Source organism: Macaca mulatta, chromosome 5 (assembly GCF_049350105.2).
Source record: "Macaca mulatta isolate MMU2019108-1 chromosome 5, T2T-MMU8v2.0, whole genome shotgun sequence".
Taxonomy (NCBI): Eukaryota; Metazoa; Chordata; class Mammalia; order Primates; family Cercopithecidae; genus Macaca; species Macaca mulatta.
Genome location: NC_133410.1, coordinates 125,641,675 through 125,648,411, shown reverse-complemented (window position 1 = coordinate 125,648,411; position 6,737 = coordinate 125,641,675).

Below are 6,737 nucleotides of genomic sequence, written 5' to 3'. Positions count from 1 at the left end.
ATAGCCGGGCGTAGTGGCGGGCCCCTGATCTCAGACTGAGGCAGGAGAATCATTTGAACCTGGGAGGCAGAGGTTGCAGTGACCCCAGTCGGCGCCATTGCACTCCAGCCTGGGTGACAGCGTGAGACTCCATCTTAAAAAAAAAAAAAAGAAAGAAAGAAAAGAAAGAAGCTACAGCTTAGGATAAAATATTGGCAAACCCCATGACTAAGGAAAGTCTTGTATCTAGAACATACAAATATTTCAAAACTCATCAATAAAACAAACAACATAATTAGAAAATGTGCAAAATACACCAACAGGCTTTTTTTTTTTAAAGAAGATACATATGAGAAGTAAATATATGATATCCAACATCATTAACTACTGGGGAACTGCAAATTAGAACCATAATGAGATATTGTTACATACCTATTAGAATAACTGAAAAATTTTAAAAAGCCATATGGTAATGTCGTAACACTGGCAAGCATGTAGAGTAACTGGATACCTCATATATTGATAATGGTGTTGCATTACAGTATAGACATTCTGGAAAATATCTGATAGTTTCTTATTAAACCCACACTTATTATAAGACAGCAATTCTTCTCTTGAACATTTATTCCAGAGAAATGAAAACTCAGATTCACAGAAACACTTGCACATTACTGTAATCAGAACCTAGATCAAGAAACAGAATACTACCACATCCATAAGAGCCTTATTTTTAACTGTTTTCCTACAGTGAGAAAATTGATTATTATTACTTGTTATTATACGCTCACTTAAGGATTTCAAATGAGTATTGCTTAATCCCACTATGTGTAAACAATATCCCATCATTTCTGTTGCCACCTCTCTATCCTCTTGGGTTCTGAATACCTATGATTGGTCTTTGAAAATCTATGCTAAGCTGTCGATATATTCCCTGCCTTTAGTGAACATCCTCACTTCCACACCTCCTTCCATCCCCCGACTTCCCACCCGTTTCCCCAGCCTTGAAAACTTAGGCTTTTACATCTCACAGTGGCAGTCACAGATGACTCTACTTGACATTTTATGAGCATAAATGCAAGTAACAATGAATTCTGAGTTCCACCTTGGGCCTCATTGCACCTTTACAACATATAGTTAATCCAAACCAGGATCTTCCTTTCAGAATTGGCAGGTGTCCTTCAATTAAGAAGGTAATAATATATGTTGGGACTGCAGACCCTCCAGAGCGCTGCTGCTATTTATGAAAAGCCTAAGTGAATTCTGATCCACCTGTCTGAGATCATGCTTTAGAAAATCACATTGCCATTATAACTACCATCTTTTCTATATTCATATTTTCCTGCCCATAGCTGTTTGTTCTTCCTTTTCTCTTAACCAAGTCCTCCCTATCTCCTCTCTCTAAATTCATTTAACTGCATGTTCTGGACTCTGTGTTTCAGCAAACAAACTCTCATTCCTAATTTCTCACTTTCACATTCCCTTCATCTTCTCATGAAAGTAGCAGTTAGGTTCTTCCTGTACGACACTCTCATAAAAAAATATACTTTTTCTCATCTACCCTTTGTAATTAATAAATAAAATGCCAGTTGGAGTCTCAAATATGCCTGCATTCTATAAAGGCTTATGTACCCTTTTGTTAATCAAGATTACCAAAACATACTAACTAGATTTTGTTGATTATTATCACATGCAGGCTTTATTTTCCTAAATTAAATGTTTCCCCTAGTATAATTATTACAATTTTGATATTACACAATTTAAAAATTTTGGCTATGTCATTTATAGCTTTTTTTCTTCCTTTAAAAGCTAAAATGTAGTGAAGCACATCAAAAAGAAGCATGAAGTTTGTTTGCTAATGTCCCAGTTTTTAAAGTATACTTCCATATACATAATCAGGTTTGAATAATTTAGTGATATATATAAGCAAAAACAAATGCCATCCAAAATTTTAAGAAATGAGTCAAACTGACTAACACAATAGAACTATGCTAGCTGAGTAGATTGAAAGCTATGTGTATTGTTAAATCAACAATCTGTCTCCATTAGAGAAATAAAACAGATCTTGCCCACATTTTACTGGTACATTGTATTAGTATCTCCCAGTGTTACAGAATGTTATGCTGATATAGCTCAGAAGATAAGATGAAATATAACTGCCCTATCTCTATAAGGGATTCTCGGGCTAACTCTGGTATAAATTGGGCATGAAATGAATGTATTACTGCAAAAGTGTGGAAATGAAACCCATTACAAACTAGAAATTAATCGTTGCAATGGCAAATCATTTTGTAAGCCACAGGATTTTCTTTCTGACTGCTTTGCTTTATTCTTTTTAAAGCTTCACTGAAAAGCAATTACTTTCTTTTTTCTATTTACTTTTCTTACTTATTACTTTCATATTAATGTGTACCTTGTCCATCTGGTATATATTTGAAGAACTAATTGGTTTTTAAAAGTCTATTGATTTGGTGGCCATAGTCTGTATTTGCTTTTCACCTATCTTTTAAAAACCTGTGTCCTACAACTTAAACTTGTTAAAAAATAAAACACCCAATAACATAAATTAAGTAAAATTAAAATTTCGTTCTCTAACATATGACGTATGAAGGGTCAATACTCTGTAACAATTATAATGAATTTCCTGTGATTTTTACCTTGTTATTCTAAAATTCCTTTGTGTATGACCATGTGATTAATGTATGGAAAAGTAGCAAGCAAGTGCATTTGTTGTTTATTAAGTGAGTTTACATACATTTAGTAAATTTTAGGACCCATCACTTGTTGTTATAAATAAATTATAATGTCAGGAAATCAATATATATGTAATTTTTTAAACATTGTAAACTATATTATATATTTTATGACATTTGTTTTGTGAAACTTGTTCCAGAGCTTTTACATCAAACCTATTAAAATTATATAAAGAGAGAGATTCACACTCTAACACTATATATGCATTTGTGAAAAACAATAGTTGTAAAAATATATCTCTGAATAAAAATCGAGATGGACCCATTGCACTTTTTATCCAGAATACTAACAAAAACCATAGCTATACAAATAAAACTTCAACACAGGCAGAAATATAATAAATGTTGGCCTTTACAAAACAAAATATGAGTTATTTGATGGAAAGGAACACAAGAATGGCACAAAACAGCTGAGTTTTGTAAACAAGACCGAAGGAAATTATATGTAGAAGTTGCAGGTGAAGATGCAGGTGAGAGCTCTACGTGAATTATAGTGGCACTGCAGATGGAGGGCTCTGGCCCCTTGTCTCTTATTTGACTCACCACCATCATTACGAGAGAGAACTGTAAATAAGCTTTTGATGCAGAGGACAAGGTCAGGCTCAACCAAGGAGAAGATCATGGGGGTAAATAATAATTCTACCTGGTATTCTTTCCTCTTGCCTATGTTAAGACATTTAGTATTCAGTGGACCTTGGTGATACGAGTTTTATGTGTGTACATCAATGACACTTCCAAATTATATTGAAGAATTAACCTACTTAGCATATAGATCAATTCTTATTGCGAGGTTATATACTGAAACGAAGTAGACTATGCCTCTTTTACTTAAGTAATATTTTTTCCTTTTACATAAGTATATGATTTCCAAAGAACTCTTGTTGAAGTACCTGTTGGTTTATACGACTACAATAGAACCCAGTGAAAATACATTTATGATTTCCATGGAAAAAACTCCTCAACAATCAATCTCTTGAAAGCAATTTCTACATAATAAATATAGACTGATCTTTCTGAATATTTTAGAGTAATGTATTCTTTTTGCAGATATGTGAGGAGACATTCTCTTTCGATACGGAGTTTATTTTCCAAAAATGTTCCTATGAACTTGCTGATGGTCCCCATATTTTTTTTAGTTTGAGGATTCTAGGTTAAGATCCAATTCTGCAGAAGGATTATAATGAGGTTAGTAAATGTGGGAAAAGCTGTCAGAAATGTTCCTAAATAATAAATATTTATTAAAAGCCTTCTGAAATTTAATGATAGCAAATGTGGAGTGGAAAAGAAGAACAGATCATGATTTGTCGGAGAGAATTTTAAATTTCCATCAGGGATTTCAGTCATAGAATTTCACAAAACCAAAACAATGTGATTCATGATTTTTAAAAATAAGATCAAAATATGGGAACATAGTGGAGCACCGTCAGATCAAAGTAAAGGTTAAAGAAGGCCTTCAGGTGGATGTCATATTTAAACTGGATTTGCGAAATATAAGAATACATTAAATAGTTTAAGAAGTCTTGTATATTTTGTCCAATTCAAGGGGAAATAACACATGCAAAAGCCTAAAGAAAAGAAACAATTTGTTGAACAAGTAATTTAATTAGATTGTAGGAAAAAAGTAATTAAATGGAGAAAAAGCAGTAGGTAAGACTAGAGATTAGAAGTTGGCAAAGTTATGAGAGATATTTTGTACTTTGATTTTGAAATTAAGACTTTGTCTTCAGTAGACAGAGGAGACCTAAAATCAAAGATATAAAACATGCTAAATTCCTTTTTGGTGGCCAAAATGTCATTTATTTTCATGTTGATATAAGACAGGTTTAAGAATGTTTTTAAAATACTGTTACATTTATTCTTATAAATAAATATCTTAACCTTAAAAATAATTAATAAAAGACACAAAATAGAAAATATATAATCTAAAGTTAGTTAAAAATTTGTGTCAACTATGATATTAAAATAGACTTTCACACTGAATTTTTAGCAAAAGCAAAAATAAATGCATCCTACAATAGGCCATCGCGAAGAGCGACGAAGTAAGATTACAAATTGACTGTTAAATATAGCAGGCAACCACATGCCAAAAATAATATGACATTTAAAATACATAGCAAAAAATTGACTAGGTACTGTGGCTTACACCTGTAGTCCCACCACTTTGGGAGGCTGAAGACGGCAGATCACTTGAGGCCAGATGTTTGAGACCAGACTGGCTAACATGAGGAAACATGGTCTGTGCTAAAAATACAAAAGTTAGCCAGGCGTGGTGGCATGTGCCTGAAATTCCAACTACTCTGGAGACACAGTTTGCAATGAGCTGAGATCATGCCACTGCACTCCAGCCTGGGCACAACAGAGTGAGATTCTCTCTGGAAAAAAAAAAAAAGGGTAGAAAAGATAGAGTACGTAGTAAAATTAAAGTATTTGCAGAATTTGAAATTATGACATTAAAATTATACTATCAATATCATGTCTTTTAAATTATTCAATAAATATAATGAAGAATTCAGCTTTTATTCTAGTTTGTTTATTCATCTTCTGAAGATAGATGCTTACTGTGGATGCTTCTCTTGGTTTCTTTAAGAAAAAATAATTTAAATATGGTTTAAGAGTACTTGAAACCTCAAATATGTTGTTTCTTTTATATCTTAATAAAAATGTGGAATATTTAGTTCAAATGTATTTTGAATTTATTCTAAATCATAAAAAAGAAAAACAAATTATTTACTACGAATCTACTACATGAGTTGAATTTTTTTAAAAGGTCGAGGTTTTACAAAAAAATACTAAGAATAAATTGCATTAAGTTATATTTATATAATATCCAAATAAAATATTAGAAACACAACCTAACCTTACATTTAAAGAATAAATGTATAAAAGTTAGGACTCCACGTTAACAGCTAAAAGAAAAATAAGTATAGTCACTTCTGCATTTGGTGAAAATCGTGTCACAAAGTTTATATGAACTGAATTTAAAAGGCTATATAATAAAGGAATTAAACTATATTCACTTAACATTCTTAAAATGTTACATAAAATATATGTTATATGATAAATATGTAAAAGTGTATATTTGTAGATGTATATAAAATGACAGAACAGTAGAAACATTTTCTATAAAGTCAGCAATAAGACAAGCATTTAACTACTTCTCTCAAATTTTTTTTTGTGGAAGTACTATCTAATTTATTTATAAAAGAGAAAGAAAACAATGCTATTAGAATGAGAAAAATAGATGTAAAAATCATAAATTGCATAGAAAATATGATGGCAATCTTAGAAAATTAAAGATAATTAAATGCATCCAAATAATTTTACACAAAAGACTTCAATTGTAATATACACTCATCAAAATACCTAAAATACAGAAGGTAAATAATATTGAGTGTTCTCAAAATTGTGAAAAAAATTGAAACTTCCATATACTGCTGTTGTAAGTTACTTTGGAAAGTTATTTGGCAGTATCTGCAAAAGACAAACATACGCATAAAAAATTCCTAGCACTTCTAATTCTAGGTAAATACCTAACGAAAACTTTTATATGTGTTAATTGAGTCCAATGCCAAAAGACAAACTTTCAACAAATTAATTTTAACGATTGAATTGGCTCTTATTAGTGATTCATGAAGTAGACAGCATTCCGTCTAGAAAGAGAGGTACTTTGTTGGGCATGACAGAACAGTTGATTTGGTAAGGTAACTTGAGCACAAACAAGGAAACAGTAATAAAAAATGTGTATTTGTTAACGTTATGTTACTTCAGGTTACTTTCCTTGTAAGAGTTAAAGCAGAGAGGATTTCAAGTCATGCTGACTTAGGTTGACTGGGCCCTTTCATACTGGTTGATGTGACTCTCCTGTTTTTAGGATGCTTTGGGATTTTCCTGCTTCTTTAAAATTTCAGTTTGATTACATGGCACTTAGCATGAGTGACTCCATTTTGTTTTGATCTGTTGGGGCCTAGTGCAGGAGCTTATCCAAAATAATGCCTCCAATGAATTTTA